Below are 24,539 nucleotides of genomic sequence, written 5' to 3' on the forward strand. Positions count from 1 at the left end.
AAGCTTTGAAATATGCACTTATACAACAATATACAACACATAAAGCTTTGAAATATGCACTTATACAACAATATACAACACATTACAACCTAACACCTTCATAATTCGTCAACAGTTGTCATCGCCCATCTTTTGTGAAACACATTTCTTTGCATCTTTTGTGTAAATGTGAACAATCACTGATTGTGAACTACTCTGAAAGCATGAGCCTGTGAAACACTTTGACTTTGAGACGTGCAGCGCATGCAATTATTTAACTCAACAATGGTGTTTTGAAGTTTAATAATCACATTAAGTCATGTTGTGATTCCTGTTTATGCATGGCCAAATCTACAAAGATAATTAGGACTTATGTTATACCATTTAAGTCCTCAAATTTAATCATATTACGATATGTTAAGGACCCACAGTAACCCTGTGAAAGACATTAGTAGTGGAAAATTTTTATTTTCTTTCAGGTTCAGTGTTGTGCTCAATCCTCTTGCCTTGCATTCTGAGAATGTCGGTGGTTGATGTGTGTTCTCTCACCCCAGGTTTCTGGTGGTGATGGGTTTATTCAGGCCGACCACCTTGCAGAGCTCCCGCCCCCAGCACCAGCTGACAGCTGCGGGAGTTGAAGTGCTGTCGCCATGAAACAAAGCAAACCTGTCAGTCAAGTGATGTCACAGTGAACACCTCAGCTGAACAAAACTGAACATAACACACACACATGCACACACACACACACACACACACACACACACACACCTTGAGCAGGTCAGCGAGGCGCGTGAGGATGTCGGTAGTGATGGAGGGAATGTCGTTCACACACTGGCAGGACTCCAGAAACATCCGGATCGCAGCAGCACCGTCCTTTCAGAGCACACAAAGGTTAAGGTCACAGTAGGGACTGAGAGGGGAACTAGGTGGTGAAATGAAGCTCCAGCGCTGAAAAACTCAACCCGACCACGGCATACTTCTGCCCGTCGACACACCGAAACTCACTGGGCGTCCTGTCCTCGGTACCCTGAGAGCACACAAAACACATTTACTCACACTCAATTAACACCAACATAAACTGCAATCATAAAGGACGCGAGGTATGAGATCAGCAAAACACAAAAAATACAGAATATTTTTAAAGTATTCAAAGGGGTCATATGATGCCTGCTAAAAAGAACATTATTGTGGTGTATTTGGTGTGGTAATGAAATGTGTTTTATGCAGTTTAAGGTAAAAACAAAAAACAACATTATTTTCCACACACACTGTAACATTATTGTTTTCTCCTCTATGCCCCGCATCTGAAACGTGTCGATTTTTACAAAGCTCAATGCTCTGAAAAGCGAGGTGTGCTGTGATTGGCCAGCTATCCAGTGCTTTGTGATTGGCCGAATGGCTCAAGCGTGTGACGGAAATGTTACACCTCTTAACATATTGTGATGCCTTGTCCGGCCGGAGCGACGAGACATAAACATAAAACCCATTATAAACGTGATATAAACGTGATTTCTAGTCGTGTCTTCTTTTGGAAGGCAAAAACAAAGTAGTTTCACTTTCTCAACGAAACAGCGTCACACACCACAGCCTTGAGTAAGCAGAGGCCGGAGGCTTAGAGTGAGCCGCAGTCTGGAGTGAACAGAGGCGGGCGGCTTGAGAACGGTGCGGCAGGCGGATTCTATGAAGGAGCGTACCTTGGTCTTGCAGCAACCACATGTGACGACCCTGGACTGGACTCTGATTCGTCCATGGTTAATCCGATTCAGCGATCCACATGACGAAGCGGATATCATCCTCTTTTGGAAGGCCAAACAAAGTAGTTTCTCTTTCACAGTGAAACACAGTCTCTATACGACATGGCGGCGGAGGCAACAACAATACTACAATGAGAATAAAAGGTACATCTTCTTTCTTTGCGTGTACATTTGGGTGGCGTTATGCAAATCTTCCCACATACTGGCATAGATATGTGGGGGCGTGTTAGAACGAGCTGTTTCAGGGGGGCGCGGACAAGTATTAACTTTTATAAAGAATATCTCTTTGGATTTGAGACTTTAGTCTTTGCAACTTTACAGATCTTCTTTATTCACCAAGAGCTTGTAACACTCCAAAGAGAAAGGAAAAATTTAAATCGCATCATATGACCCCTTTAACAAAACAAAAATATATTATTATTGTATATAATATTAACTCATTGTATGGTAAATTTAAACATTTATTATAAAACAACAAAACAATTACTGTTGTTATAGTTTATAAAGACAACCATAATAATAATAATCAGAACAATAATTTTTATTATTATTATTATTATTATTAGTGTTAAACAATTGAATACAGAAATCTATACAAATAGGGAAAAATACAAAAAAAGAAATTACATGTATTAAACAAACTTGAATAATACATTGCAATAATAACTGATCGCAAAACAACTTGAACCACCCCATACTGTACTGTAAAATGAAAAAGTTTTTTATTAACTAATTTTATTAACTATTTATTATTATTTATATATTATCACTTATTACATAATTTATTCATATGGAAATCCACACAAATATGGAAAAACCACATTCCTGATAATACCATGATATACTCTTATAAAATAATAATAATGTCAATAACAATAATAATCATATTTTATAATAATAATCATATTATTTTTTATATTACATTAATTAAAGCCAAACAAACTAGAGAAATAAACTGCGACAGTAAAAGAGGGTTTAGTACCTGCGGGTTTGCGCTCAGGCAGCGTGATGCGTCCGTCAGCGATGGAGTCCACCAGATCCTTTTTGAAACTCAAAGCCGGGACCTCGGCCTGCTTCCAGCGCTCATTATCCAGCAGCAGACTGCAAACACATAACGAGCAGTGACTCAGTGAGTTCTGAAGCTCTGAACTCTCCTTCACTGACAGCATGAGCGCAGCTGTACCTGAGTTTAGTCTTGCGCTCGCCTCGTGGAAGCGCTGCACGAAGCGGTAGGCCTGACTCTGCAGCGCCCCCCTCAGGCTCATGCTGCGCCGGCCGCACAGCTCCTCAGTGTCTGAGACGAACGACTCCACCGCCTGACTCAAACACACGAACTCTGACGAGCTCAGGCGCTCCAGAGAGCCGTCCTGCGCACACACACACACACACACACACACACACACTCAGACAGGGCGCGGCAGAAGGAGTATGGTCGCATATTTGAAAGCAGCTATCCGATATAGTGATCAAACCGGTTCAGGTGTGTGTCGGGTGTATGTGTGTACATGTTGGGTGTGGGTGTGGTGTTGTGTGTGGTCATGTGTGTGGAGTGTGTGTGTTTTACCTTGGCTCGTGTCATGAGCACTTTAACGCAGCGGTCGTGACTGACGTCAGATGCCGTGTACAGCAGCTCCTTGAACGTTATTGGCCACCCACCCAAAGCTCCAGATCTGACGGCAATCACATCCTCAACTGCTGCCACAGGGATGGGACACATTTACAATACCTTTCATGGTCTTTAAATATGAGGCTTATTCACACTGTCACACAAAGAATCACATAAGGGGAAAAAAAAAAATTAAGTACACGTCAGTTCTTATTTGGAGCTGGATCTATCTGCTGCTTCTGACACGGTGAAATCATCCGATCCTCCTGTCTGCCCTCCTCATCACTGGCATCACAGGGATTCCACTTCACTGGTTTCAATCCTATCTCACAGGTAGGTCTTTCAGGGTGGCCTGGGGAGGGGAGGTATCCAAACCACACCAACTGGTCACTGGGGTTCCTCAGGGATCAGTTCTTGGACCCCTCCTCTTCTCCACCTACATGACATCATTGGGTCCCATCATATAGGCACATGGCTTCTCCTACCATTGCTATGCTGATGACACACAGCTCTATCTCTCATTTCAACCAGATGATCCAACGGTAGCTGCACGGATCTCAGGCTGCTTGGCGGACATCTCAGCATGAATCAAAGATTATTACCTACAGCTCAACCTGGCAAAGACTGAGCTTCTTATCTTCCCTGCCACTCCAAATCTACAACACGACATCACCGTCCAGTTAGGTTCATCATCAATTACCCCATCAACATGACCAGCTGACCAACCCCTATCCAGAATGCTGATTCTTTGACATTTTTCAAGCAACAGCTGAAAACTCACCTCTTTCGTCACTATCTGACTTCATCCTAAAAAATCGTTCTTTCATCTTTCTCTGTCTAGCTTGTACTTATTTGAACAATGTTTGAAACTTGTCTATTTGCCTCTTTAAGATCAGGGTTAGGTTAGGATCTTTTGATATATTCCCCAATTGTAAGTCACTTTGGATAAACGTGTCTGTTAAATGAATAAATGTAAATGTCCAGGTTGTATTTCAGCCCCAACACAAAAATAAACAAATTTCTATGTTTAAAACTATTACAATTTTTATTCATAGTGACATTATTTTCTTTATAATTAAGCATATCTATGGCCAGATTTCCATTACTATAATCCAAAAAAAATAAAAAGATTCTCCAATTATTAGCGATTGTCTTTAAAATCAGGATGAATTTCCAGTACATTTCATTACTGTATGGAAATCACAATTTTAATTTTTACATAAATAATCATAAAAATCAGAATAAAAAATAAAATTTTGAAAAAATTTCTATAAATAAATTATAACTCTGAAAAACTTACAAAAGCTGTATTTTAAACTTTTAATAATTATTTAAGAGGTCTTTTCTGCTGACTTAAGCTGTATTTTTGTAATCAATAATACAGTAAAAAATCTAAAATATTATTATAATTTAAAATAACCATTTTCTAATTGAATACATGTTCAAATTTAATTTATTTCTGTGATCAAAACTGAATTTACTCTAGTCTTCAATGTCATTCTAATATGCTGATTTGCTGCTCAATAAATATTTCTGATTATTATCAATGTTGAAAACATTTGTGATGCATCATAAGCTTGTGGATTTTGTGGATACATTTTCTTCAGTACTTTTTGATGAATAGAAATCAAAAATCTTTTTATTTGAATAAAAAATCCTTTGTAACATGAGCGTTTTTGTCACATTTGATAAGGTTAAAGCATATTTCTTGAACAGATATATGCATATCTTTTACAAAAAAATCTGACCCCAGACTTTGAAGGGTAGATATGCTGTATAAAGTATGTTTTTGTAAAGCTAACAGCATGCAGTGTTACTCACATTGCAGCAGCGCCCCCTATGGGAGTGTTGGAGAGTGGAGGTGTTGGAGTTGTGTTCCCTGCTGGAGGAAGATTCGGTGGTTGCGGAGGCCGAGTCGCTCCCGCAGGCATCTGTGCACGTCTGAGCTCTCGTACTGCGCTGCTCCGCTTCATTCAGCGCATCGCTGATGAACAGCCCCTCATGTGTGAGATACGCGAGCTCCGCCTCTCCTGAATGAAAGGCGGGGCCTCCGGAACTCCTCCCTCCTCTTCGTCCTCATTGGTCCTGCCGTCAGAATGATTGGTTTGACCGAGGAAACGTCTGCTAGCCGACTCCTCTGGCTGCTGTCCAGCACTTCCAGCACCACGTTGCGGATGACGCTGAGCGTAGCCTGAAACAAACACCGGAGAGTCTGAGGACGACTGCATTACTGAGCTTTCTGATTGAGACATGCAGGCGTAAAGTTCACCCTCCAGAGAATCGAGACATACAGTATCTCAATGGTAATGCTGCTTTTCAAAGGTTTCTTTAACAGTGCTGTTATTGTTAACAAAAAATAAAACAAAAATATTAAAAATACTTTGCTAACTAAAATAAAGCTAAAAAATAATATAAAATATTAATAGTGAGTAACACTGAAATTTTAAATATCAAAATAAAATCTAAATATTAGACGAATTAATTAAAATTAGAAATTATTTTTTGGCAACTAACTGAAAGTTCAAGTTAAAATGACTAAAACTTAAATAAAAATACATTTAAGCTAAATAAAAATATTTGAAAAACTAACAAAAAATAATTAAAAAATGACAAAAGCACAAAATGATAAAAACTTATAAAAAAACTGAAAATATCAAAATCAAAGAAATTCATATTAGATGAAAAACTAAAACATGAACATACAAAAAGCAAAAATTATAAATGTTGCCCATGCTACAAAATGAAAATTACTAAAGTACTAAAATGACTCAAACTGAAAAAATAAATAAAGCTAAATAGAAATATTAAATATTCAAAAACTAAAAACAAATGGCAAAACAACATAAAATTACTAAAACAAAAATATAAAAATAGGTTTATTAAAAATATTATTATATTATATGACAGGATATAAATAATACTAAAAATTTTGACTAAAGCTATTTGACTATTGTTAACATCGACTACAGTCCCTTGTGAAAGTATTCATACCCCTTTTTTTCACGTTTTGTTATGTTGCTAGTGTTTCATCCAGATTAATAAGACCAGGAACGTCAATTAAAGTCTGTTTTGTTTTGACCGAGTGAAGCTTGTCTGAATGTCCATCGTCTGTTTTTAGAGTCACATATTGTGTGTTGTTGTCAGGGTTTCACTGCATGTCTTGATGAATATAAGTTATGTTACCTTGATCCTCTTGAGGAAAACAGATGAAGTGTTCAAAAAATATCCAGCAGCAGATCAAACCACTGAGGAAACGTCATCAGGCTCATCTGCTCATGAAATCTACATCACACACAGACACACAGTCAGCTGTGATAAACAGTGCTGAGATACTTACACTGTTTCAGGAACTCACCTGACTGCGTCTGCATCGATCTCACTGATCTGCGACACGGACTTCACAACACACTGCAGGGAAGAAAGAGAAATCATACAGAGAAACACTCGTTTTTGATCTGATTTTCCACTTTTCGTGTTCCCATCATGTGCTGTACCTGTCTGTCGAACGATGTTCTTGGCGGCGCGCACCATCTCCTCGCTGTAGATGTCGCAGGAAACTCCAGCTTCCTCTGTCTCAACAGGCCAAAAGACCAGAGACTGCAAGCTATCCTGTGATGAACACACACACACAGATTCATATATCCCTACCCCTAACATATGCTGCTGTTGAGATGACTCTTGATTTGATTTTCACAGTCATCGTCTGTGGTTTTTGTACTTTTCATTAAGGAAATTAAATGCAAGTGGCGGTTTGTTTTGCTGGTCGGGCGGCGTGGGATTCAGAGCGTGACCAACCTTTCCTGACGCTGCAGGCTGCTCTGTGCCCTGTTTTGAGAAGATCTCACACTGTAAAACCCTCAAAACCAAACACTGGCCCACATCCCACACACAAACATGACTCTGATTTACCGAGCGCAGTCACATGATGGGCTTGACCGGGGTTAAATGAAACCTACACCTGGGCACTGGAAACCACTGCTGCGGTCTGCTTCAAACAACTGATGTTCAACACCACATTCACTCACAAGTTCAGTTTGGCATTTGAAATGACGTGACGGATTTTGAAAAAATCTGCATTAAAGCCAGCAGGCCTGGATTTTTAAAAAGCAAAAGCATTTTTTGTTCAAAGGTTTGGGGTCAGTGAGTGTTTATTTTAAATGATTTGATTCTGTGATTCAGAAAGGATGCAATTTATTGATCAAAAGTGAAAGTAAAGAAAGTTAAAATGTTACCAATTTTTTTTTTTTTTTACTTTCTATTCATCAAAGAATACTGAAAAATAATATGTATCAGTTTCCACTAATATATGAAGCAGCACAACTGTTTGCGTCATTGATAATAATAATGAATGCTTCTTGAGCAGGAAATCAGCATATTACAGTGGTTTCTGAAGATCACGTGACACTGAAGACTGGAGTAATGATGCTGAAAATTCAGCTTTGATCACAAAAATAAATTACATTTTAACATATGTTCACATAGAAAACTGCTATTTTAAACTGTAATAATATTTCACTATTTTTCATCAATAAATGCAGCATTGGTGAGCAGAAGTGATCTCACTGACCCCAAACTTAAACTTTAAATAAGATACATCGGCATGTATTTAAATATTTTATATACTGAATATATTTTTATGGTTTAGCTTTGATAAATGCTCTTTTAGGAGGAAGTGAGAGTTATGGTATGTTGTCACACTGCAATGAACTCGATCAAGGCACATGTGATTCCTGGCGACACGTGAAAGACATCTGACCTTCTCCAGGACCTGACTGTCCTCCTCAAAGGGTCGGCTGAGATCGCTCTGAGCGTACGTGGAGAAATCGGCCACCATCATCTTATCGATCAACCTCTCCATCTCACAGAGCTGAGAACCCAAATGTCTGCGGACACAAATAACAGGAAATAAGCTGCATGCCTTGCACATTCCTATTCTCCTTGTGTGTTTCCTGGTAAGCGTGTGTTTGCGCACCTGAAGCTGTGAATCCCCTGCAGTTCCTGCTGCAGCACTTCTTTGGTGGTGGCGATGAGCTCCAGCGCCCCCACGAACTCTGAGGTGGAGAGGAGCAGTTGCACCGTGGGCTGCGTCTGGTGCACCGCCGCCATCAGCTTGAGCTTGTTGTGTAGCTTGATGCAGTTGTTGCGGGTCAGAGCGTCTCGCAGCGATTGCAGCGGCCCGCGGCACATGATGCGGTCGATGGCGGCGGTGCGCGCGCGGAGCTTGGCCACGGCGTCTGCCGTTTCTCGCAGACGGTCCTGGAGCTCGTGCTGAGATGACATGGCGTGGAAAAAGGCCTCGGAGCGGAGAGAGATCTGCCGAGCGATGCTCACCTCCACCACGTCCAGATAGTGACTCAAACTACACACACACAGAGATTCAGAGCCTTTTATCACGGGATGTTCTGCCAGACTCTTCACTTCATTCATCTGCTTCTACTACTGTTTTTATTTTGTTTAATTGTTCATTATCATTTATTGTCATGTCTTAATTTTTAGGACTGTTTACTTATCTTGAATGTTTAGGCCTACTAGTAAAACAACAAAAGAAATAAATATTTAACTGAGAAATACTTCACTTGTTAATATTTATATATATATAAAAATATTTTAATAAAATGTAACTTTAAAGATTTGTCACTTGAAATTAAATTTACCCTTAAAATATATAAAAAAAAAAATTATATATATATATATATATATATATATTATTTCAGTTGGCTGTCAAAGTAATTTCTCATTTTAATTTAGTTTAACTTTATATACTAAAATAGCTAAAACTGAAACTAAAAAAATTATAACCATAAAGGCATATTAAAACTAAAAATAATAAAAATTGCAAAAAAAACAGCATAAATACTAAGAATTTAACAAAAATGTAAATTAAAATGGAAAATACAAAAATAACTCATTCAAATATTTAAAAAATAAACTATAATAATATCTTACTGATTCTAAAATAATGACTGCTAGTGATGACTTATGGTACTAAACAATGACCTTTTCCTGCAGTAACCGTGACGATGCACATCATCGGCTGTTCTTCTTGCCCTTGCCCCCGGCGACGCTGAAGTGAGACCACGGCAACACAGCGTTAAACGTGACAGGATCATTCAGCACAAACTCAGGCTTCATGAAGATCTGAGGGAGACGAAGAGAGAAGAAAGTCAAGAGGCAAAGAAACGTTTGCTCTTTTAAAACAGAGAGCAAGAACAGTAACAAGCTTTTTAAGCAGACTCCGGTCCAGAAGAGTTTTCCATTCATTTTCTCCACAGGGATTTCATGCATCTCTTCAAGGAGATGATAAACCCCACTGCATACTTCGGTTTAAAGCAGATCTATCTTTGAAACAACTCTCTCCTCTGCATTTATTTGATAAAAAAATACAGTAAAAACAGGAAAACTGTAAAATATAATTGCAGCTTAAAACAACTGTTATCTATGTGAGTATGTTTTAAAATGCTGTGATCAAATCTGTGTTTTCAGCATCATTACTCCAGTCTTCAGTGTCACATGATCTTCAGAAAACAGTCGTGCAGTTTCATGTTTTTGAGGAAACTGTGATGCATTTTATTTTTCAGGATTCTTTGAATAAAAAGTTCAAAAGAACAGCATTTGTTTGAAATGGAAATCTTTTGTAACGTCTTTACGGTCACTTCTGATCAATGCAATACCTATAAATAATGCAATTCTGTTCAATAAAACTATCAATTTCTTCAAACTTCCACGAACTTTAAGTGTATCTCATCACTTCACAAGCTCTTGGTAGCTATGTTTTTGAAGATGGAGAAACTGACTGGTTTTCAAGCTTGAGTTCTCACCTTGGGCACCTGCTCCAGTTCAGCTCTGGCTTTATCTACAAGACAAATGAGCCACAAACACAAAACTCATTTGAGTTCCTCCAATCATAATACAGATTTTAAATGCATGTTTGTATGCTGGTGCCCTGATGATGACTTAATTACTGTTCAGACTCAACGGTACCGTGATTATTGGTGATGGTGGGCACGGACAGATCGTCTCTGCTCTGGCAAATGTTCTTACAGCGCTCGTGAATCTTCTCCCTCTGAGAGACACAAACAAACAGTCAGCGTGAGACCCTAGATAGAAACATTTACAAAACAGATTCTGACTTTGGGATCCCGGCATGCAAGAACCGAACCAGCTGACAACTAAATAAAGAGCTTCTTGCGAAGGAAACGCAGAGGCTGGTTCCTCAGAAGCGTCAGAGAGACAAACAGCCTGCCATCGCAAACAGAAGCAACCCAGACAAAACACATCCTTCTCCGGCTCATGAACTGACGGGGGACAGAACAAGACCCTCAGTGTCTATAATAAATTACTAACAACCCTAGTGAGATGCCTACATTGACAGCAAACAAATTTTAAAATCATCTATTTTAATCAAATTGTGTGCTATGTGTTTGTTGTTATACTTGTATTGTTCATACATTATTATAGTATTCACTAATATTATGAATAAGCTTTTACCCTTTTACACTTGTTTAACCATTAGTAATTTTATATGCTGTTGTCGTTTTTTATTAGTCTTATTTTTTAATATTTCATTTCAATTTTAGTTTAAATTTTAGTCCTTCAACTGACTTAAGTTAGTTACCAAGGAAACAATTTTAATTTTACTCAATATTTGTGTGTGCTATATGTTGGTTATGATTATTGGTGGTATTATTTATATAATATATTAGTGCTTATACCATTTATACTATTATGATATTAATTAATATTTTCAAGTAAATTTTATTTTAATACTTTGTTTTAATTTTAGTAATTTTACTTTTCCTTCTACTTTTATCAGCATATGTATATTAATATAAATTAAATATATATATAATTTTACTTAGTATTTGTGTGCAACATGTTTGTTGTGTTTAGTGACAATATTATTTAAGTAATATTTCTATACTATTTTGGAATTTTTTATATACTTTTAAATAAGCTTTATTTTAATAATTTCAGCTTTTATTTTCATTTTAGATTTTGTAATTTTATGCGCTTTTGTCATTTGTATTAGTTTTATATATTTCTATTTAGCTTTAATTTTTATTTTTTTATTTATCAGCTTTAGTTTTAGTAATTTTCGTACTTCAAATTAGATGTATTTTTTCAGTACCAAGGAAACATTCTAATTTTATACAATATCATTTTATTTCAGTTTCTAATTTTCATTTAAATTTTTTAGTTTTAAGTTTTTCCATTCCAGCCTTATTTAGATTATAACAATTGATTTTAATAGTTTCGGTTAATAAAACATTGGTGCTTATTAGAGCGTCACAGGCACAGATCACTGCCAAATCCGTCCCATTGTGAGGCGTGATGAGCGTCGTTATGATCCTGTCTCTGTCGGTTTCAGGAGGCAGTGTGTGAATAATTCAGACGCTGCTGTCACCTGAGCCGTCTCCTGCAGGTAGGAGCTGAAGTGTTCTCGGCTGATGTTGGGCAGGTAGAACGAAGGCATGACCTCGGTCTCGGTGAAGTCCAGGCCCCACGTCTTAGTGAAGAAGTCCGACTCTCTCTTGGCCAGCCTGGGGTCGTTCAGGGCCGCGGGGAGGTTCACTTTAGAGTTATACACAGTCCAGCGGTGCTGGTCAGCCACAACAGACGGCCCTTCACAGAGAGCACGACCCTCACCTGTACAGAGGACAACAGCGGGTCAGGGAGACTCATTTACTATTTACTTTATATAAAAAAAAGGCTTTTAGACTGACAGTTAATGCAGAGCTATTTTAATCAACTAACCAAAAAATTAATAAATAAATAGAAATGGAAAAAACATTAAAAAAAATATATATATTTTTTTTTAATTTCTCATTTACTACAAACTAGTCAAATAATTTTTGGTAAAAATGACATATGACAAATGTCTTGCAGTACTAAAAATAAAATAAAATAAAATAACTTTTTTTGGACAGACTAAAGTCCACAAAAACCATTAAAAAAGCACATTTATTACTTGAAAAAAAATTTTTTATTGAAATAAAGTGTAAAAGTGTTAAGTGTAAAAATCTTTAACTTTTATTATTTTAGCTAGTTGCCAAGGCAACATTTTCCATTTTCATTTAGTTTGCTTAGAATTCTAAAATAACAGAAAATAAACAAGTAAAAATAGACATAAATAAAATATAGATATATTTAAAATACACACACACACACACACTAAAGTTAATAAAACTTTAACTGAAATTAAACTGAAAACAGAAAATACAAAAATAAAATCTAATTCAACGCATTAACAAAAAGCTGTAGTATACGTAATATAGTAATCAGTTATACTATAATAACACTGCAGGTATACAGAACATTAACTAAAAAACATCTCATTACAATTAACTTCCACAAGTGTATAAAGTGGCCTTTCTCAGCAGAAGGCGGCTGGTCTCTCACCGGTGGGCTCTTTAGGGCAGACGTCCGGTAAGGAGCGCGGCGTCCGGTAGTGTCTGGGGGCCATCGCAGGGTCCCTGCGCTTCCTGAAGAGCCCATCCCCGGGGCCGCTGCACTGAGCGATCGGAGACGAGCCCTGACTGGAGGACATCACTGCGGATCCCTCACATTCGAGGCTGACTGGAAGCAGAGCGCGAGAACACACATCAGCTGTCCTTTAGAGGAAAAGCACTGGATTTCCCTTCAAACAGATGTCGGGTTGGTTGTTTAAACAGCTGTGCAATACTAAACGTATCAGCTGAATGATGGAAAACAAGAGATTCGTTCAATATTCCCCTTGACACAGTTGTGTAATTAATATAATCAGCGAAATATCTGTTCCACCCACACCAAGCACAAAAACAAGCGAGTCAGAGTGGAAACCGTAAAGAGGAAGACGACCTGAGATGCACATGATCTGTTTGATCAGATTTTCAGAGCAGATCTCACACCTGAGTGAGCAGATACTGAGTAAACAGCAGACTGGGCCTGGACTCGGCACGCTACTGCTGTCTAATCATTCAGAACGAGAGAAGAAAGTTTGCTGAGGTTTGACTGGAGCATGCTGCGGTTTGACTTCAGAGAGCAGGAAGAGCCCGAGCTGCTCTGCAGAGAGTCAAAGCCCAAACAGGGGACGCTTAAATAGCAAATGCATTAATGTTTTTGTTTTTTTTGGCATTGTGACCTATATATATATTTCAATGTCTTTCAGCCCGAATTAACAGGGATTCTAGCACGGAACCCAAGAAATTCCCAAATAATTAAATGCCAGTGCACTGAATATGTCCAGATGCACCTCAATACTAAATACTGACATATGGAATAATTAATGATTTTTAATGGACTGATCAAATCAACTCACAATGAAGCCTCGCACTTCATTCAAACAACTATTATAAACTATGTATATTGTTATGAGTCTTGTATATAGATGCTTCTTCACCCAGAAACCTATCAATGACAACTGATCATCTTATTTTTAATCACTATAAAAGTGATGTGGAGACACAAACCTTTCACAGACGCACAACATGATGAATGATTATTTAACTTACTCATAATAATCAGCTGTTAAGAGCAACACAAATCACCTCAGCGCCAATAACTCGCTTAAACTGACACCTAGACGTGTAATGACACACTTTAAGAGCACGAGTGTGTGGTTTCTGATGGTTTTTACAGCGGAGTCGGTAGTTTGGTGTGTTGGGTTTGTTATTGTACGCTTGCACGTAATGAGCCGCTGTTAGCCTGAGAGCTAGTCATCATCAACATCCGCTTCCGCGCCTCACACACTCACGAGCACCGCGGCGCCTCTCAAGTACCTGTTATATGAAATAAAGCAGCTCCTGGCGAACATAATATCGTCAGATCTCGCTCACTCACATCCTCACTGACGGATCAGATCACTCACTCTGCGGTCAGCCGGCCACCGGCCCATAATGCACTGCGCGCGAAACCCAGAGACTTCCGGTCTACAAGAAGAATCTCACTCCGTCATGAAGTCTTTCGATTCATTGTTTGGAGAAAAAAAGAAGAAAAAAAAAATTTAGCCATAATTTTGTATTAGCCAAAAATGCGTGCTTTTGGAGACTCTTTGACAATAGACGCTTTTCATACTGAGCTTATATATATATTTTTTTTTTTAATTATTGTTCCTCGATAAATAACATGTAACGTATACATTCATAAATGTACCTTCTTTAAAATAAAAGAATACCTTCTTTTTCTATTTTCATGAAAGATATCGACAAATATCTGATTTCTTTAAAGAACTCAACTTATTTTTTTTCTTTATTTTATTAATTCTGTCTTCTTTCATTCAATATTTAATTATTTTTTGAGCTTGAAATTTATATTTTTCTGTTCATTCATTCGGCTTTTTCTTTTCTTATTTATTTTCTATATAATAAAATGTAAAAAATAGGTGACCTATGAGCTATTAACATTATTCTTTAGGAACAATACAAAAATATTTCCGAGAAAATGCAACAACAACAATGCAATTTTCAGCTATGATATAATATAATACACTTTAATCCATTTAATAAATAACCCTCTTAGGATATTTATTTTATTGTCTGAATGTTCTTTGTTGCTAAATAAATACAGTAACTTGTTCTAATTACTTTTCATTCATTGTTTTCTGCCTTTTCTGTCTCATTTTATTCATTATTCTCATTCATTCAGTATTTTTTATGTATTTTCATTCATTCATTCAGCTCTTTTTCTCTATATTTCTTTCTATATAATGTCTGTCTGAACATATACAATTTTTAAAAATAGGTGTGCTCAGTGTTTATTGAAATATGATCTATAACTTTATTCTTTAAGAATGATACAAAAACATTTCTGAGAAAACGCAACAACAATACCGCTTTAATACTATATACATAATATAATATAACATAATAACCTCATTTCAGACTCATTGTTGATGAAAATCATTGATATTTTGGAGTTGATAATCTATGGCAGTTTGAAAGTACAAATGAAAGTAAATGAATTCAGAAAACAGGTTCACACACCCACTGAAGTGTATTCATACAGATTCCTAACATGACATTGTTTTTAAGCAGGACAGCTCAAGCACAGTGGCTTTTATACAGTACTGAATGTAAAGTGAACAGCATCCAGTCAGACAGAGAACAGATGGCTTGTGGGAAATCAGAGCTGAATGTGTGTGTTGGCAGAGAAACAGCATGAATGAGAGTCCCAAATCACCCCCTACACCCTCATTCACTACTCCCTACACTACACTACTAATACAGCTCACTTGAAGGAGTGAATGAAAAGGAGTGAGTGAATCTGGACACTGAGTGCATTTTTAATATGTGACCCTGGACCAGAAAACCAGTCAGAAGGGTCAATTCTTTGAAATTGAGATTTATACATCATCTGCTGAATAAATAAGCTTTCCATCGATGTATGGTTTGTTAGGGGGACAATATTTGGATGAGATACAACTATTGAAAATCTGGAATCTGAGGGTGCAAAAAAAAAAAAAAAATAGAAAATCTCCTTTAAAGTTGTGCAAATGAAGTTTCTAAGCAATGCATATTACTGATCAAAAATGAAGTTTTGATATACAGTACAGACCAAAAGTTTGGAAACATTACTATTTTTAATGTTTTTTGAAAAGAAGTTTCTTCTGCTCATCAAGCCTGCATCATTTGATCAAAAATACAGAAAAAAAACAGTAATATTGTGAAATATTATTACAAACTTAAAATAATAGTTTTCTATTTGAATATACTTTAAAAAAAAATAATTTATCCTGTGATGCAAAGCTGAATTTTCAGCATCATTACTCCAGCCTTCAGTGTCACATGTAACATCCAGTCTATCACATGATCATTTAGAAATCATTCTAATATTCTGATTTATTATGAGTGTTGGGAAAACAGTTCTGCTGTCTAATATATTTGATGAATAAAAGGTTAAAAAGAACTGCATTTATTCAAAATAAAAAAAATTCTAATAATATATATTCTAAAAATATATTTTCTTTACTATCACTTTTTATCAATTTAACACATCCATGCTGAATAAAAGTATTGATTTTATTTAAAAAAAAGAAAGAAAAAAAATTACTGACCCCAAATTACTGACCAGTAGTGTATATTGTTATTACAAAATATTTATATTTTAAAAACATAGCTTTTTTTTATATTTTTTTTTTTTTTTTTTTACTTTTTATTCATCAAAGTATCCTAAAAAAGTATTACATGTTCTGAAAAAAAATATAAGCAGCAGAACTGTTAACAACTTTGATAATGAATCATCATATTAGAATGATTTCTAAAGGATCATGTGATAATGATCCTAAAAATTCAACTTTGCATCACAGAAATAAATGATAATTTAAAGTATAATACATTTAAAAACAATTATTTTAAATTGTAATAATATAATCACAATATTACATTTTTTTCTGTATTTTTTAACAAATAAATGCAGGCTTGATGAGCAGAAGAAACTTCTTTCAAAAACATTAAAAATAGTAATGTTTCCAAACTTTTGGTCTGTACTGTATTTATGGTAGGAAATTTACTAAATATCTTCATGGAACATGATCTTTACTTAATATTCTGCTGATTTTTGGCATAAAAGAAAAATTTATAATTTTGTCCCCATACAGTGTATTACAAATATACCCGTGCTACTCAAGACTGGTTTTGTGCTCCACGTTTGACTCCGATTGGATTCGTCTGAAAGAGGAAAGTCATTTACACCTAGGATGCCTTAAGGGTGAGTGAAGCATGGGCTAAATCTCATTTTTAGGTGGACTAACCCTTTCAGGGTGTAGTTGGTGATTTGGGACGCAGCACACACACTCAGTCCAGCGGCCCCTGAAAGATGAGCCTGACGCTCTTCCTGTGGCGGGCGAGTGGCTTCATGCAGAAGGGGCAGGCGGGGCAGAGGCTGTGCGCGCGGTTTGGCAGCAGCTGTCTGCTCCAGAAGGCGGCGGTGCGCTCCGAGCACACGTGTCCGCAGGGGCTGAAGGCATGCGTGGGGGGAGCGGTGTCCAGGTAGAAGCCTGACTCAAGGCCCAGCTTCAGCGGCACGTACAGGCCCCGGGTGTGGCACAGTGGGCACTCGCGCTCGCCCTGCTCCAGCCCCGCCTCCTCTCTGCTCTGAGACTCGTCCTCCTCGGAGGAGCCCCTCCAGCCGTGCTGTCCGTGCACGTGGCCACAGGTCAGGTAGGCCCAGGGCTGGTGTTCGGGGCTGGAGGAGCGCTCCTGGCTGGGGAAGGTCAGAGTGTGCAGGCCCGCGGGACACTGGGGCCGCACCGCGTTCAGCTCCCGCCACAGCACCTCCAGCTGTTTAGGGGTCGGCGTGCGTGACAGACCCTCCGCTGAACGCCACAGCAGAGTCGCGCCGCACAGGTCGATTAAAGTGCCATCCACCAGCTCGTGACACTCATTCCACACCTACAGAGAGAGAGAAACAGAACAACAGGGTTCGTAATTAGTGGCACTGATCACTTCACTATTACTTATAGATATTAAAATAAATGGCCTCAAAATAAATGATGGTCAAAACCATTTTACTTCGTATCATTGAATACTGATGGAGCAACATGATCTGTGCAAAAAGAAATGGTAACAGAAGTTTGTTTTGGTTGAAAATCACATTAAAATTATTCAAACTAAATGCTCACTTATTGATGTTTTATATTTTATATAAAAATAAAATAAAATAAAGCATTTAGCAATAAAAATATTTTTCATTATATGCATTTTTTATGCATTTAAATTCTTTTAAAATAGAAAATTACTATTCCTAAAACATATTGATTTGAACAAACCCTGTTTGCAACTACAGTCCCTCAGCATTTTTTTTTTTTTTTGTGTGTGTGTTTTAGGCAACATTTTTTTTAATGGTCTCAAAAAATATGATGATCAAAAAATATTATTTCATGTATTTATTTTATTGAATGTTGGAGCAAAATATTATTTATATAGATTTTATGTAAAATATATTTTAAAATAAAAAAATAAAAAATAAATATATATAAAATAAAAAAAATAATCATATTAATATTTAATATATTTAATATATTCACAAAAATTATATCATATCATTAACAATTATATCATTAACAACAAGACCAGCATTTGGAACTGACACAATGGAAAACAGCCACTTCTGCTGATTATCAAAGCAGGATCATCATAAAACAGGCAGATATTGAGTGATTAATGTGTCTGGTTAATATAACCATCTACAGGTAGTTTCTTTTCACATGAGTTATCAGAAGTTCAATCTGCACTGACTCTGAGCGTCCAGTAGATGATGCTCTCATCTACACGACCTCCGTCTCAGCTCTGCATGAGACAGTAATGTACAGTGAGTACACACAGAGTCAGAATGAAACCACATCCACTATTTAGAGAGCGCAGACTATGCACCTCAGGTCTGCCGTCTCAGCCAGGACACACAAATCCAGCCCACCATTGCCAAACCACGGGCCAGATAGACACCAAACACAGCTACCGCCAACATACAGATGAGTTTACACAGGTGTGCCTTCAGAAATACTGCTTTAACACAATTCACTGCACAAAACTAGAGTTAACACGACAGGGTTATTAAAAGATAAATCTCACGAAAACAGTAGTGGTTTTTATATATAGAAATAATGCCACAATAAAAAAAAAATCCTAAATAAGAAGAAAATGTGATTATTCCAGTTAACTAAAATTTAAAGTAAAATAAACGATAACTGATCTAAACTAAAATAAAAATTTATAAAAATTTATAAAAAAATATATATATATATATTTCGGCTACTTGCCAAGGCAACGTTTCTTCTTCATTTTAACTTTAAGTAAGAAAACAACTACAACCAATAAAAAAAGTCATAAAAACTATATAAACATAAATAAAAACTAATAAAAATGACCAAAACACTACAAGATCAATAAAACTTTAAAGTCAATATATAAAAAAATCTAATAAAAAAACTACAATAGTATATCAATGATACTAAAATAACACTGAAAAAAAGTATATATATATATATATACAACATTTCTTGTTTATTTTATCTTGAACAACAACCAAAACTAAAACTAACAAAGATAATTATTTAAAATTAATTATAAATCTATTATAAAAAACATAAAAAACTATTTAAAAAATGGCAAACGCAGCAAGATTACTGAAAAATTAACAGAAATGCAAGTGAAAACAATATATATTAAAAATTCTAATGTATAAAAACTACAATAGTTTATGAATGATACTAAAATAACAATGAAACTGCTATTTTCTTTAACTTAAATGAGGCATTAATCCTTCTTTTGATTTTTCGATCTAATATAGATTCAGCCTCGCTAAGACACTTTCTGAGTTATAAAACTCAACAGATATTGAGAAACACATATCTGAGAGGAACTGGTTTTAGAGGTTTTCAGATTTTTGCAGTTGTTTACCAGCCACAGTCATTTCAAACCTCTCGTTCTCACACACTGTGCATCCAGAGTGAAAAGAGGTTACAGACAGGGCTTCTGACACCATGGAGACCAGATCTGAACAACACAACAAACTGTGCAGTCGGGTGGGAGTCATATCACGCACAACACACACAGACACAACAGCTACATGCCTATACAGACCCAAATTGAAAAGATACACAAATATACAAATTCTTCTTCACACTGCAAACTGTGAGGGTTTGTGTGATTCCAGATAAGGACAGTGGGAATTGTCAAGCATTAATTCGAGTATTTACCAACACATGATCAGAGTTGTCATGGCAAAGGCTGGGAAACAAGGAAATGTCACCCTTATGTTTATCTGTGCGTTACAGAGATGTCGCCATGGCAAAGTTTTGACCTCGTTTTGGAGGATTTCATCAAGCCTCGGCCATTCTTTGATCTAAATTTGGTGGTGTGTTAAAATGCAAGTCTATTACAGTCTAATATCAGCTCTCACCAGTTTTCCGGGTTTCTGAGCAGACCGGGTCTCTCGGGGCATGAAGACGTTGCCGCAGACTGAGATCTCTCTCCAGGAGCCTGCTTTGGACTCGCAGGTGAAGCCGTGCTGTGGTCGCATCACTAATATGCCGTTGGTGGTCAGGCCGTCCATCTGGCTGTCAGCGCACCACCATTTCGCCGCTTGCTCCTGAGGACAGAGGGAAAACCAGTCCATTCGTTTGTTGATTCACCGGTTCTGTGATTTATTCTTTCGCTCACTTCATTCACTGATTTATTAGTCCATTATTCAGCCATCAATTTGTTCACTCAAGTCATTTATCGATTCACTCATTCTCTCAATTCATTCACCAATTCATTTGTTTGCTCACTTCATTCACTGATTCATTAATTCATTCATTTTATTCACTGGTTCATTTGCTCACTTCGTTCACTGATTCATTCATTCGCTTAATTCATTCACTGATAAAATTTGCTTACTTTATTTACTGATTTATTCTTTTGCTCACTTCTTTCACTGATTCATTCATCCTTTAACAGATTCATTCATTCTTTTATTTATTTGCTCACTTCATTTACTAATTAATTTCTTCCCTCAGTTCATCCAGCAATCAATTTGTTCACTCAAATCATTCATCGGTTCACTCATTCCCTCAGTTCATTCACCAATTCATTTGTTTGCTCACTTCATTCATTGATTCATTCATTCATTCACTTCATTCACTGATTCATTCACTCACTTCATTCACAGATGCATTCATTTGCTCACTGATTTATTCATTTGCTCACCTTGTTCACTGATTCATTAATTTGCTCACTTCGTTCACTGATTCATTCATTCGCTCAATTCGTTCACTGATTCATTCATTCGCTCACTTTATTCACTGATTCACTAATTCGCTCACTTCGTTCACTGATTCATTTATTTGCTCAATTCGTTCACTGATTCATTAATTCGCTCATTTTATTCACTGATTCATTCATTCGCTCACTTCGTTCACTGATTGATTTGCTCACGTTTTTTCACTGATTCATTCATTCACTGATGCATTCATTCACCATTCATAATTCGCTCACTTCGTTCAGTGATTCATTCATTCGCTCACTTCGTTCAGTGATTCATTCATTCATTCACTGATTCATTCATTCATTCACTTCGTTCACTGATTTATTCTTTCACTCACTTCATTCACTGATTCATTGTTCATTAAAAGATTCATTCATTCTCTCATTCGTTTGCTCACTTAATTTACTGATTAATTTCTTCCCTCAGTTCATCCAACAATTAATTTGTTCAATCAATTCATTTATCGATTCACTCATTCCCTCAATTTATTCACCAATTCATTCATTCATACACACCGACTACCATTTCAATGTTTGGGTCAGTAAGATTTTTGTTTTTAAATAAATTTATACTTTTATTAATCAAGGATGCATTAAATTGATCAAAAGTGGCAGTAAACACATTTATCATCTTAACACACTTTTTAAAAAAATCCTGAGAAAAATGATCACCATTTTTTTTTTAAATATGGAGCGGCACAACTGTTTTCAACAATGATAATAATCAGAAATGTTTCTTGAGCAACAAATCAGCATATTAGAATAATTTCTGAAGATCACGTGACACTGAAGAGTAATGCTGAAATTCAGCTTTGATCACAGGAATTAGTTACATTTTGAAATTATAATATTATAATAATATTTCATAATTATAGTTTTTAACTGTATTTTTGATCAAATATATGCAGCCTTAGTGAGCAGAAGATACTTCTTTCAAAAACAATACAAACTTTTACTGACCGTAAACTTTCGAACGGCAGTGTAGTTCACTCGCGTCATGAATTAGTTCATTCATTCACTCACTTGTTCATTTCCAGCCTCTCCAGGATGAGTGACAGTGGACAGATGAACACATGAAAGCATCGTGGAACGGATGGATGGAGGGATGAGTAGGAAAGACTGTTAGAGAGAAGAGAGTTTGTGTCGGAGGAGTGTGTTTGACCCACCCCCAGGAAGATGCTTTTGGACGAGTCGAAGCCGGCGGCGTAGATGCGCGCGGTGTAGGGCGGCGCTCTCTGACACACGATCCGACACGCGAATCGCGATATAGTGCTCTGAGACGACAGCGTGCCGCTTTTGCCTTGACAACCAGGCACCGTGTCCAACACCACGAAATCAATGGGCTTTCAGTGACATGAATGATCTGCAAAAGAAAGAGGGTTTCTGCAATGATTAAGTGGAAATTGTGTGGGAATCTCTAATCTGAGACACACAGCGTAAAAACAGATTGACATGAATGAAAGAGATGAAGAACGTTCAGTGTTTAGAGAGTGTTTATATTGCACCACTAACTGTGCAGTTTATTTATATGCACTTTCTGCATAAAGTAGTAATGCACCAAAATTTCCACAACTGAAAATGTATTTTTGGTTTTTGGAGGGCATTGATAATATCAATCTATCTCCATTTTTGATTAACCGAGACCTTTTAGTCTGTGCCGTTTTTAAGTTGATTCTGTCCATTTTTATCACACAATTCAAACAATAAATGTGGTTTTTGATGCTCTTTAACATAGCGTGACCCGGTCGCTGTAGTGCCTCATTTCAAGCGGCACATGAAGCGATCATCTCTTCTTCTTTAATACTAGATATAGCTCAAAATAAACATGAATGAACATCAGAAGGTGTTGAGATTTCAACTTATTGAAATGTATCAACTACGGAAAAGGGGGAAGTTGTGGCCTAATGGTTAGAGAGTTTGACTCCTAACCCTAAGATTGTGGGTCGAGTCTCGGGCCGGCAATACCACGACTGAGGTGCCCTTGAGCAAGGCACCGAACCCCCAACTGCTCCCTGGGCGCCGCAGCATAAATCGCTGCCCACTGCACCGGGTGATTGTTCACGGTGTGTGTCTGTTCACTGCTGTGTGTGTGCACTTTGGATGGGTTAAATGCAGAGCACGAATTCTGAGTATGGGTGACTATACTTGGCTGTATGTCACTTAAAAGAAAAGTAAAAAAAAGAAAGGAAAGATGTCAGTAAGACAGCTTGTAAACATTATATTTACCTCAAGAAAGCCATTCAATGTCCATAAATTCATCAGATAAAAATTTATTTTCGGTTTCTGCTAATTTTGTTAATTTTGGTTTTGGTGTTGCATTTCAGTGCCTCACTGGTTTAAAGGATGCAAACCAGATCCAAGTACAAATGCACCCACTAAATCTGTTCACAATTCAAACACACCTGAAGAAACATAAAACATACCTGAAACATGTCGGTGGTGCTGTCGTGTGCGTACTCTACGACTACCGTCTGCGCCCTGGACACCGTATACGACACGCTATGCTGGCTTTTGTTGCTGATGGCCTGAAGAAACACCACATGCACACCAGAACCCTCGTCAAGAGCATAATATTATTCATAATATTTACATCAGTCAAATCAACTTACAGTTCATTTATCATATTCCGACATGCAGAAGTAACAGATGCAATGAAATGTGAGGGTGAAGTCACTCTGGATAAACGTATGGCATGCTACACATGATTTAGATGCGACGAATGTTAAGAAAACCAGCTCACATTTAAACACTCGGCTTGTGCAGAAGCCCTTAAAAATTCAATGCAACACGTAAATGAGCAATAAAGGCTTTTAAAGATGTATAAAAATGATCATCGGGAAAATGGGCATGTACCTTGGCGGTGTGTGGACTGCATGCACTGTGGACGGTGCTAGGGTTTGACTCCATTGGCTTTGGGTCTCTTAAACAGAGCGAAACGGACTCCTTCTTCTGCCCCGGTCTCCGTTCGGTAGGGCGCCGTTGTAGCTGTGGAAACAAAACGTTAGTACACAATGCTGCATTAGTAAGATCATAAATGTAAATCTGATTGAGAAAGAGGAGTCATTCTTACCCAAGGATGATGAGCTCTCCGTATTTGATGGGTTTGGGAGAGCTCAGAAGCTCCTGTTCAGGGTCCAACATCACTCTGGTCTACAGCTCAAAAACCCTTCCTGTGAAATATTTCTCTGTCTTCCCTTCTTGATCTTGCTTCCTCAATGCTCCAGCATCACGGTTCTCACCATAAGACATCTGCAAACGAAAAAACACAACAAAGCAGGTTACACTAATCTGTGGCACTAAACGAATGACTAAGCGACAGATGCCTCTGATCATGTCTGCGATCTAGTGCTTAGGTTGCCTGTCCTCCTACCATACGCCTCTGAAAGCAGCACAAAATCTAAAGCCTTGGATGTTAGTCTTATTCCCAACTGTAGGGTGGCGCCACTGAGACTATAGTGCAAAAAAAAAACCTGCAACAAA

General features: G+C 37.2%; 2 pseudogenes; both read right to left on the reverse strand.

Annotated features, from left to right (window-relative positions):
• Positions 1-2,641: 2,641 nt before the first annotated feature.
• On the reverse strand, positions 2,642-14,058 carry LOC109092072 (annotated as a pseudogene).
• A 2,887-nt stretch (positions 14,059-16,945) lies between these two features.
• Positions 16,946-24,286, reverse strand: LOC122135963 (annotated as a pseudogene).
• Between the last annotated feature and the right edge of the window lie 253 nt (positions 24,287-24,539).

Source organism: Cyprinus carpio, chromosome B1 (assembly GCF_018340385.1).
Source record: "Cyprinus carpio isolate SPL01 chromosome B1, ASM1834038v1, whole genome shotgun sequence".
NCBI lineage: Eukaryota > Metazoa > Chordata > Actinopteri > Cypriniformes > Cyprinidae > Cyprinus > Cyprinus carpio.